Source organism: Ixodes scapularis, unplaced genomic scaffold, assembly GCF_016920785.2.
Source record: "Ixodes scapularis isolate PalLabHiFi unplaced genomic scaffold, ASM1692078v2 PGA_scaffold4__175_contigs__length_147842914, whole genome shotgun sequence".
Classification (NCBI taxonomy): Eukaryota; Metazoa; Arthropoda; class Arachnida; order Ixodida; family Ixodidae; genus Ixodes; species Ixodes scapularis.
The window spans coordinates 35,015,920-35,027,878 of NW_024609879.1; the positions used below are offsets into that span (position 1 = coordinate 35,015,920).

The 11,959-nt window shown below is 46.8% G+C and overlaps 1 pseudogene; it reads right to left on the minus strand.

Moving 5' to 3' along the window:
- Positions 1 to 1,611: 1,611 nt before the first annotated feature.
- On the minus strand, positions 1,612 to 11,755 carry LOC121837634 (annotated as a pseudogene).
- Positions 11,756 to 11,959: the final 204 nt, after the last annotated feature.

Here is an 11,959-nt window from a genome sequence, read left to right on the forward strand (position 1 = left end):
AGGGAGGAAGTACTACTCCCTTTTGTTTAGAGTGCAGCTGGTCTCATAGACTATAACACCAAAGGAATTATAACACATTGCCTCCACGCAAAGAAAAACAGGTTGGGGATTTACCAGCATAGATTCCGGCTTGATTTTAAGCTAGAAATGTGTGATATGCATGGATCTATGCATACAATCTTGTTTTTTTATTGTCTATTTCTGCTAGGAGGCAGAGGAAAAGCCTCACTTCGTGTGGCATGTACGCGGGCCCCAGTTTCAAGGAGACTGACACGCTCTTGTAAGTTGGGAGGAGACGGCAGCTTCGGGTCATTGACTCAGAGGGAGAAACTACATCCTATCACGCAGCCGATTGACGTTTTAACTCAAGGTACAGAATAATGCCGTTTAATGTGCACCACTTATTGGAATACGTTTTTAAGTGTTACTTTTTCAAGACCTGAGTTAATCGCAGAACTTTTTATTGCAACGTACAAGGCGTAATTCAGTGCCAAAGAGCTGTATGTGAAGAAAGCAAAAATTAAATCAGTTCCACCTTTATCCTCCATTTCTGTCTTTTATGCAAGAGTGGATGCACACATATAGCAACCACCTTGAGCATGTTTCTTCGAAATATTCTCAGGAAAAAAAAAAAGATTATTATTGCAGGCACCTTATGCATTACAGTCGATACAGAAAAGCGCGGCTCTTTCACACATTTTCAGTTGATTGTGGCCAACTGCGTTACGATTGCTTGTTACTGATGATGATGAGAATAGCCCATTGGCGCCATCTATTGAGAAGTCTTGATACATTTCCGATCTGAATATCTTCACTAATTTTAATATGAGCACAAAATAAATCTGAAAATTTTGCAACAGACCTTTGTATATTTAATCTTGCAATACTACAAAACGTTCAGTCTGGTTAGTCGCGGGTCGGAAGTGTTCTAAGGCTTTTTCGCTGATGGCGCAAGTGCTTTTATCATAAGCAGTCACAAGCGGTCCTAACACAGTCGCACACGTTCAAACGTGACTCTCTGAACCAGTACGCCCTTACAGACTTGCACGCTTTTGACGGGTGTAATGCTGGCTTGAAACACCATTACATGCATGCTGTTGTGTCTAGAATACCCTTTTCAAGGGATATTAGGGTGTGAGTTATAGAATATGCAGAACAGCCTTAGTGGTGTAAATTAATATAGAGTGTGGGACAATAAATATACTCGAAACGTTGGATTTGTTATACTACATTTGTATGACTATTTATAATTTTAAAATTGTGTCACTAAAATGGAACTTAATTAGCATTATACGACTAATGTTTTCAGTGCTTGTTGACATTAGGTTTTCAATAACGCAAACGAAGTATCTTTCGTATTGTTTTTATGTTCATCACGCACAATAAATGCATTTTTCTTTGTGTGGCCTTTTTCTTTTTTCGAATTTATGCACACCACAAGTTTGGTTACTACTAAACATGGTTTTAGTGTGCAGAACCTGACACACCACAAACTGTACTTTTGGCGGCCCGTGTATAGTGGTTATCTTATGGGCCATGTAAGAGCGCAATCCACAAAATGTCTTTATTTTGGCTGACAGTGATAACCTGCGGAATAAACGTGCTTCGAAATTCCTGTCTTAATTTTATTTTAAAATTAGACATTGCAAGTTAGAAGTCGTCTGGAGTAAAAGTGATGGAAGGGTGACTTCCAAATTATTCTTGGAGCCCGGCCTTGAAACAGAAACAGTCTTTATCGAAATATATTGCAAGAACTTTCCAGACTTATTAAGGTAAAGAGTATTATTTTCTGCATAGCTTTTTTTTCCAGTACTGATGGTACTTGCACCATGGACAAGGCCAACCGCATTGATCATTTGTTGAACACTGAAAAAACAAAAACATAATTGTAATTAGGTTCATTATTAAGATAACAAGATTAAAGGCAAATCAAATACATTTAATTTTACATTTCGTACTGATATTTTTGTGACAAGTATATAGAACCAGAAATATAAAAACGACCTTCAAAACATGTGCGTTCAAAATTAGAAAAAGGAAAAAATAATTGGAGAATACTTTTTTCGCACAGAAGTGATTTTGTGAGCACCTTAATATCTGAACATAAAAAAGTTGTATCCTCATACTGAATATGATTAAACAACACATTTGTTCGTTTCATGCTACTGCTAACTCAACCTTGGCACATGCTCTGCATCAGAGATCATATCCTCAGGAATGAATCTGGTGCAACCGGAAGCCTTCGGATAAATCTATGTAATTTAACGTTTTCCTGTTAAGAGTGCAAGTTCTGAATACATTGCGGGTCAACATAAAAAAAAAACATATTTTTAGCTAAACGTTGAGTGAGGATATTTTATGAGGTGGCATCGTGATATGAAAGAAATTGCGCCCGTGCCAAGAATTGATTACCCGATGTACTGTGCGTTTAACATTATGTATCTGATTGGTGTGTATGTCAATTTCAGCATTCCTAATTAACAAGCTATAAAATAAAAATAGCCTAAACATCCCAGTTAGCCTGAAAAATTCACTTAAAATTACATTTATTGTGGGTAAGGCATACGGTGATATTGTCATGATTGACAAATGATAAGGCAGGCGAATACGGGAAAAAAACTAAGGGTTGTGGAATCTCCCTTGCTGCTACCTGTCTCGGGAAATCGCACAGCACACCGGGTTAACAACATGTAAACGTTTAATGACCGTTATCGCCCGCGCCGCGATTCCAAAGGCCCCCGCGCATACGCTGCGGCGGCCCTTTATAAGTAACGGAGCGCCGCTCGCGTGGCCATTTACCCTTGGCCCCCTCGAGGCGGAGATGACCACTGACGATTGTCGAAGAGCAACCTGGGCTAGACGTCAAGAAAGCAGCAGCGAGCGCCGACGGCGGCAGCGGCAGGCGAAGGAAGGTACGTCGGCCTAACAGCTGGCTATTACGAGAGATTCAGTGATTGAATTGGCAATATGGCGCACGGCTCTATCTACTACGCTTATCATCTCAAATATTCTACCTAGAATGTTCGGGAAAGAGCTAGGGCAAAACTGACTAGGAAAGGTTATTCTGGCCTCTTAATCATTTACGATTGAGGTACGAGTCTACGCGAATCTTCTAGATGAGCGGAGAAGCGTATCTTCTCAATCATACGCCCGGCATTACTCCCCGCTTTAAAAGCACATTACCCCTATCCAAAACAAAACAAAAATAATAGTTAGCTAAAAACATCTTTTGGAAAACAAAGGGTCCTCAGTGCTACCGAGCGTATAATGGCTTGAGTCTAACGACGTGAACCACCTTGGGCCGTAGCCTGTGTCCTTATGATGTCTGGTTTCCGTCGGGTACCACTTCGTAGTTGAGCTCTCCGAGGCGACGAAGTACCTTGTACAATCCGAAGTATCGTTTCAACAGTTTTTTTCTCTGAGGCCGCGGCGACGAATAGGTGTCCACACCCACACCCTGTCTTCGGACTGGAAGTGAATGTCCCGATGACGAAGGTTGTAGCGACCAGAGTCGGCACGCTGCTGGTCTTGAATCCGGAGTCGGACGAGGAGGCGGACTTCTTCGGCTTGTTTAGCAACCACCTGGGTGCCGTCGCCCCAATCGTCAGTTGGCTCGTGGGGTAGCATCGCTCCCTGCGTGGTCGTTACTTTCCGACCTTGCACCAGCTGGAAATGTGTAACTCCAATGTTCTCTTGGACTGCCGTGTTTTATCCAAACATGACGTAGAGCAAGACCTCGTCCTACTTCTTGCGCTCCAGGACGACATACATGGCGATCATGTCGGCGATGGTCTTGCTTAGCCGTTCTGTCAGCCCGTTCGTGTGCGGATGGTACGCCTTCGTTCGACGACAGCTGATTTGGCTGAGGCAGAAAATCTCCTGAGTTAGTTGCGCAAACAACGACGACCCTCGGAATCTAATCAGCTCTTCGGGAGCACCGTGGCCGAGGACGATGGCCGCGACGAAGAGCTTGACAACTTCCACAGCGGATCCCGACGGGAGTATACTTTTGTCTCGGCGTACCGTGCGAAGTAATTGGTCGGAACGATGATCTCCAGTTTCCTTGCGTGGATGGCAGGAACGGTCCAAGCAAGTCCATTCCGATGTGCTGGAACGGCGTAGTCGGGTGAGTGATCGGCTGCAAGAGACCTGGCGGCTTCGTCGGTGGTTACTTGCGTCGTTGGCATTCATGGTCCGATCGCACACAGGAGTGGAGAGTCTTCGGGATCTTGGGCCAGTAGCATTTTTCTCGAATCCCTGCAAGTGTTCTCCTGTAGCCCAAGTGACCCGATGCTGGGTCGCCGTGGCAGGCTTGAAAGATCTCTTTTTTCAGAATTGTAGCGATCACCAGGAGCCACCTCGAGTCGCAGTCCTCAAAGTTGTCTTTGTAGGAAATGGCCTCCCGAACGGCGAATGTTACAAGGGCACGTAAGAATGCTCGGTGAATCGTAAACCCTCGTCCCTCCGTTAACCCTCACTATAACGAGAAAGCGATCGTCGTCATCGCCGCCGTATTCGTCGCAGTCTGCATCGCTGTGTTTTCGGCCCGACTTGTGGACCGCGGTCACAGTGGACTCTTGCTGCCGTAGGCTCCATCGAGCGAGGCGTCCCGATGCGTCCTTCATTCTCGCTAACATGCAAAGCAAGTAGTGGTCGGTAACCCCTGGAAAAAAAGCTCCCGTATCAGTGAGGGCGGAATTTCGTGATGGCCCAGACGACGGCAAGGCATTCCTTCTCGGTCATCCAATAATTGTGTTCTGCGTTCAGCGACGTCCGACTTGCATATGTGGTCACGCGCTGTGTACCCTCTTTTCTTTGAACCAGTAGCGCGCCAAGTCCTGTTTTGCTGGCGTCCGTGTGAACTACTGTTTCGGATGAATGGTCGAAGGGGCAAAGAATCGGTGGCGATTAGAGTCGTCGCTTTAGCTCGCCGAATTCCTGTTGTTGCTATCGTTCCCACTGGAAGTTCACGGTGTCTTTCGTGAGATAGACGTCTTTCGAGAGATAAACGCCGCAGGAAGCATGGCGCAATCCCAAACGAACCGCCGGTAGTACGCGCAAAGTCCCTTAAATTTTCTACGCCCTTCTTGTCGGTGAGCGGAGAAAATGCCGCTGCTCCGCGAGTCTTCTCAGGGCGAGGACACCCATTTTCCTTGCTCACAACGTGACATTGGAACTTCACTTCCCCGTAGCCGAACCGGCACTCCGTCGGCTTCAGGGTGAGTCCGGTGGTCCTGATGGCTTGAAAACGGCCTGAAGGCATCGCAAGTCGTGGTCGAAGTTGGTCGAGAATACCACGATGTCGTTGAGGTAAACAAGACAACACTGCCATTTGAGGCCTGCCAGTACTGTGTCCATGACACGCTGGAAAGTTGCTGGCGCCGTGCACAGTCCGAAGGGCATCCCCTTGAACTGGTACAGTTCATCAGGCGTGACGAAGGCAATCTTCTTTCCTTCCCCATTTGGAGCTGCGCAGCCGATCCAGTGTATCGTCGATGCTGCGGCGCGGGTAATCGTCTTTCTTCGTCACCACGCTCAGCCGCCGGTAGTGTACTAAAAATCGAAGCGTTCCGTCCTTCTTTTTCACCCATATGACTGGAGAGGGTCACTGGCTGCTTGAAGGCTGGATGATGTCGTCGTTGAGATTTGTTTACATTTGTTCATGAATGGCCTATTCTTCCTTTAGGGAGACCCGTTACGGCTTGCTATGCACAGGGAGCGCATCTTGTTTGTAACGATGCGTTGTTTCACAACTGTTGTTAGGCGCACTTTTGACGTCGTCGCAAAGCAGTCGCTGAATTGGGCGAGGAGGCCTCTGAGCTGTCATCGTTTCGTGGCACTAAGCTTGGGTTAACGTCAAGCTGTAGCGGCGGTGTGCTGTAGGGCTAAGATGGTGAGGGCTCAATGGAGTCAAGGGCCTGTTAGCCCATTTAGACAAAGACGAAGGAGAGACTAGACACACGAGCGCTGACTACAACTGTTCTAGCAACCGACGAGAAAGAGCTCAACCTTTTCTCGCCGGTGGCTTGCGGGTCGGCGCGTGCACTTAGGCGTAGCACATCTCCAACAAAGGTGATTATGCTTTCGTTTGGGGCATGAATTCGGTTTGAAGCGGATCCTCTACTCTTTGCCGTCGGTGTTGGCTCGTAAAGGTACGCTTCAACTCGGCCACGCAGATGTGCCACCATGTGAGTGGAGCCCCGTGGTTCTTAAACCAGTGCCTTGCAGCACCCTCCAGCGAAAAGTAGAGATTTTGATTGTAATGCTCGGCAGTTCATTCGTTATGGCGTGCCACGCGCTCGTAGTGTTGGATCCAGTCCTGGAAGTCCTCATGAATCCCGCCGCAGAAGGGTGTCGGCGTGCGAGAGGCAACGGGAAGGTGAACGACGGGGGATGCAGAGGCGAGAGTCTGCGACAATTGGCTGCTCACCATCGGCTTCGTCGACTGGTGGAGACTCTCCGTCAGTATACCGACAAAATTCCGTGTGCAATCCTTGAAGACGGCGGCTTCCTCGGGTCTCGTTGGTTTCCACGGGCGGTCTTCTATAGCAGGGGACCGGGATTGCGCTGCGAGTTCCCGGAGGGGTGCATTTCATGGGCTGCGGAACCCCCACCCACACCAGAAATGTCACGAATTACAAACGATGAGGCACAAGCGAAATCGAAATGAACTAAGGACTTAATGAAGAGCGAACTTGTGCCAGAAGCGAAAAAGAAGTACACACGTCGACAAAGCAGCAGCGAGCGTCAACAGCAGCAGCGGCAAACGACGATACGTCAGCGTAGCAGCTGGCTATCGCGCGAGAGAATCACTGAGGGAATGAGCAATACGGCGCATGTCTCTTCATCTACTAAGCAGGTCACCTCTAATATTCTACCTAGAATGCTCTAAAAGTGGTAGGGCGAGACTGGCTAGGCTAGGTCATCCTGGACTCCTTATCGTTTGCGATCTGGACGAGAGTGTATGCGAATCTGCTAGATGAACGGAGAAGCGTATGTTCTCGATTATAGGCGCGGCAATATTAAAGTTGCGACTTCTGGCGGCGATCAAAAAAGCTTCCGAATTGACCGCCAATCCTTCCGGACCAATTAACAGAAATACGACAAAATGGATTTTTTGTTTTCACTACAACACAACCCAGAACCACTATTTTCTTTAATTTTTACTCTCCGCCGTTTTGCCAATCTCAGCCTTTCCATTCTGAAAGAGCGCCCGCCCACTTGCACGTCTGTTCCTTGCAGTAAGTTTCCTTGGCGTTGGAAAATCCGTGCAACATTGACAAGTCTTAATATTGCGTATACGAGCGAACGCAAGCATTTTGTGTTTGTGTTGTGTGTTCCACATTGCGCGTGCACGGAGCCCAGTATTGCGGTCTTGGATTGGCGCATGGCAAGAACGCGCATGTGCAGCGTGGAGCACCCAACTCTAACGCAAACGCACTGCACTTGCGTTCGCTTCTATACGCAATGTCAAAACTCTATAGTAATGAAGAGTCACATGCCGGCTGCAGCACTCCATCGGGTCAGTGAAGAGTGATGTTTGCATTGATCCCCACCAGCTCCGCTCAGCCCGCTGCGGATGAGAACCGGGAGATCCTCACTAGAGCGCTTCTTTCTTCCATCGCCGGAGAGCGAGCAACGAGCTGGAGGTGCGAATAGACGATTGGAAACAGGGCGTCTGGCCACCGCCATATTCCATCTCGTGTAGGGAAGCACGTGCAATTGCAAAACTGGCCAGAGCCACCATCACGCGCATGCTGGGCGTGCTTGCACGGAAGGGACGCCAGTCGAGACGGCATGCTTGCAAACATGTTTACTTGGGGTTCGGTAGCTCCCGAGGCCTACGGCACGCGCTCTCTGGATGAAAGGTTCGCCCACCGCAAGATGCCCTCGCAGCAATGTCAACGACCGGAGCTCGTGCCAGGTTACGCTCTCTCACGCGCTCCGGAACAAAAAACGAACAAAATCGTTCAAAACAAAATAAAACAAAACAAAACAAAACAAAAGCGTTCGGAACAAAACATGTTTTGTTTTGTTCCGAACGCTTTTGCTCAAGCATCCCAAGGTTGCGTGAACGCGACGCCGATACCAAACGACTTCGCCGTCACGTGTCGCAGCTACCGCTCTGACTACTCTGGATTAAAGCAGGGCTGCTCGTGGTTACTGATTACGCATGGGGATTGCAGTAGTTCGAGGGAAGGTGGCGCGTTTTCTCTCACTTGTGCCTATACAAACAATAGAAAAATTACAATTCGCCGATTATTTCAACGAGAAAATCCTTGCCCCTTTAAGTATTTGTTAGATTTATGCTCCCCCGTATACATTCTTATCAAATTCGAGCGATTTGTAAGCGTCCCAACGTTTTCATTGGGTAAGTCTGACAGCCAGCGGCCATCTTCAGCGCACTTATAATCAGTGTCCAAAGTTCTTCAAAGGCAAAAAATTGCACGACCAGTCTCATTTGAAACAAAGTCGACCTCGCAACCTCAATGTGCTGTCTGTTTCTACGAGGACATGACCTCGGCCCAGAAAACTGGTGTGGCCAGATGCCCTGTGAGGTGTTTGCTGATTACGGGGGGGATTGTGATGAGCGGGTCAATTTCTATGATCGTCATCATAAACAAAAGAAGAGAGGTGCAAATGACTCATTTCAATGGAAAACCCTCAGAAACCGAGAGATTGTTCACGGCCCAGGTCATTTCTGTCTCTGGAAAGGCAACCAACAAAAACATTAGTGAAGCTCTGGATATACTCTTTCACCCAAGAGCTTCGCTAGTATTTTTTTTTTCTTTTGCCTTTCTGAAGAGCTTTAGAAAGCCTGTAGAGACGAAAGCGAGAAAAAAAAATTCAGATATCCAGTTTTTTTTTTTTTTTTATCTGTTTTAAGTTTGTACAGAGTTGTTTTATATTAACGAGCCAAAAATGGGTGGGGACGGGTCCGACATATTTACCTATAGACTGACACGCGGGCTCGACGTCACGGAGCTGCGGCGGCGCTGCGATCGCGGCGGAGCCAGGTGGCGCGGGCAGAAGGGCGCACGCTTTGCATGGGCGTCATAGTATTTCAGCATGGCACAAAGTTGTGTAGACGTTAACTGCACCGAAGGCTACAACAAAAGCAGCGGAGTGAGTTTCCACAAGCACCCGCGAACTCTGAAAGGTGCAGAAGGTAGATAATATCCGGCGTATCGAAAGGAATGTTCGCCTCGCGCGGACGACCGTTTGTGCGGCAAACATTTTCTTGAAGGCAAGTGTAGCTTCCATTTCGATCTCCATCCCGAAGCTTTCTTCTGGGCAGGAAAACCGTCACCCGATCGAGACCACCCAGATTTTGGTCCCACGGTGTTCGAGCACAAAGCACCGGCCAACCCCTTATCGCTGGCTCGCTACGGCCGCGCTATCAGGCGGAAGGAGATCGGCCACGGACAAGGAGTGTTGTAGGCGTTACCGAAAATAAAGTAATGAGATACGTTACTCCTTACTTGCGAATAAAAGCAACGCGTTAGCGACCTAGGTTATCTCAAAATATAATGAACGCGTTACCGTTCCCGATGAAAAGTAACCCACGTTAACTTTGCGTTACTTCTTTAATTATGATTTAACTCGTTTTACTGTTTTGACGCTACAGGAATGCATAAAATCATAGATCGAGAAAAATTATTGTTGTATTCTTTGAATTGAAAGAGATGGCGCTACCGGTCTCACACCGACCGGTACAGCGTATGACGCAATAAACACGAGCGAACGGCACGCGCCTTGCGCGGGGCGGAAAAAGAACAGATGCTCGCTGACCCTTGACTTGGCTGGTCTGCTTCTCTACGCCTCCGGGCGTTTGCTTTGGTCGCCGGACGGTAACCACCTTTTCTTATCATGAAGTTTTGGTCCCCTTTTCAACTTAGAATATTACAATTATGTTCACGCAGAAACTGAACGTAATTACTTTATCTTTTTACGGTTTTACCTAAAAATTCACGAAAAAAAAATACAAAGAAAAAGCGGAAAACTCGGAAATTTACATGGCTGGGCGCCTAAAAACACGGAAGAAATTGAAGTGTAATTCCTTTAAGACTTGAAAAGAAGGATCAACGAGTAACTTAACTGTTACACGTTACTTGAAAGAGTTACGTAAGTACGTTACCCTTTACTGTATTAAAATGTAACGAGTACGTAAAAGAAAAAGTAACGCGTTACCGGTAATGCCGTTGCTTGTAACGCGTTACCGCCAACACTGCAGAACGGACAAAGCGTTACCGCTTTCATGCGTTGTGGTCATGAGGGTAGGAAAGACATTATACCCAATTGACCTGAAGACGCTGTGTGTATTTATTCATTCAATTAATAAATGCTCATCAGCAGAGTATGCTGATCCCGCCGGCAGTGCGGATACATGCTTCCGGTAATTGTAGGCTTTGAGCGATTTGAACGCCTGCACCGTGTCGGCCGTGAACTGGCTTGGCGAAAAAAATAAAAAAACGACGACGTGAGCCGCCGATGTCGGTGGCAGCAACTTCACGTGGGAAGTCCAGCGTTCCTTGTTTACGGCGTGCGGATCGTCCCAGGTGACGCCGTCCACGCACAGTTTTTCTCGATACCGCTGCCGTTCAGGCTCGGATAGCGAGCTCAAATAGTCGGGCATAACATACCCCATACGTTGGCAGAAAATACGACGCACAAATAAAGATGGAAGCGCTCCAGAACGTCAACAACGAACGCACGTCATATAACAGAATGGCGAAAACAAAAACCTCGCCGCGTTTGCCCACACAGCTGCTGCGCACGTGCGGCCTCCCGGTCGTGTTGGTAACCAGGGCCGCACCGCGTGTCGGTCTATACATCGGAATACCCTTATTAACAAAGTTCATATTAAGGAGGTATGAACAATATTTTAAAATGCTGTAGGGATCCGCCCGAAACAACATAATTAGTGAGCTTCTTACGGGTTTGTCGCAGTATTTATTGGCTGCTTCATAGTAGCCATCATTTCCACGCCAGCACGTCCAGACTAAATTCGCACTGCGGAAAACGAAAGGATACGTCACGCTCAGATAAACTTAGGATGACAAACAAATCGAACCATACCGAACACTGTTGGTTAAATATAAACGCCAATCTGGATGATGTAATGCAGAGACTGCCCTGTTCTCCAGTAACCTCAGTTTTGAGCGATATTCTCAAATACAATCGGTTTCTTCTAGCCTAGGTAAAAAAACGGCAGCAACAACAACAACAACCCAAAACGTTGTTTTCTAGCATGTTTTTTCTAACAGTCCAAAAATGCGCATGAGGGATTTTGTTAGCCTTCTATTTCACCCGGTGGTTTAGACCTAGACATGAGTATTGACACTAGTTAGAACTATTAGCTGTTCATTGACATGTTCAGGATTTTTCTAACAGATTCACTTTAGCATACTTATATAGCCTCGATGTTAGCCCGAATAACAATGAAGGATCATTAACAATGATTTCAACGAAATTAAGAAAAAATTAACGTAGATTATTGTAATAGGCTGTAGCATATAATTGTTAACGGCATGCTCCCCCAACGTGCATTACAAGGAAGAAAACCGAAGTGCACAGACCAAAGTAGATTGCGTGCGACCACACTCATAATAAAATTGTTTTCTTTAAAAAAACCTGCGCGTTTAACGATAAAATGGATTTAGCAAAATGCAGCGTTCTAATATTAATATTTATCTGTGAGCGCTCACGTGATAAGTAGAGAAACGACCATTAAAAAAAGCGTCGTGGATCTCATTTTACCGTCCGCTGCTGAACCTCTCTACTCTTTGAGGTGGACAGAACTACAGCAGGGATAAGACGAAGGCCTCCTGCTTAAATATTTTCTGGATTTTGAAAACTTGTTCAACAACTGGTTTAAGGTGAGTTCTTCTACTCCTCATGAGTTACGGCAATCATAACGTAATGGCGTCGAGTTCTTATTTCCGGTTCACTCCAGAAG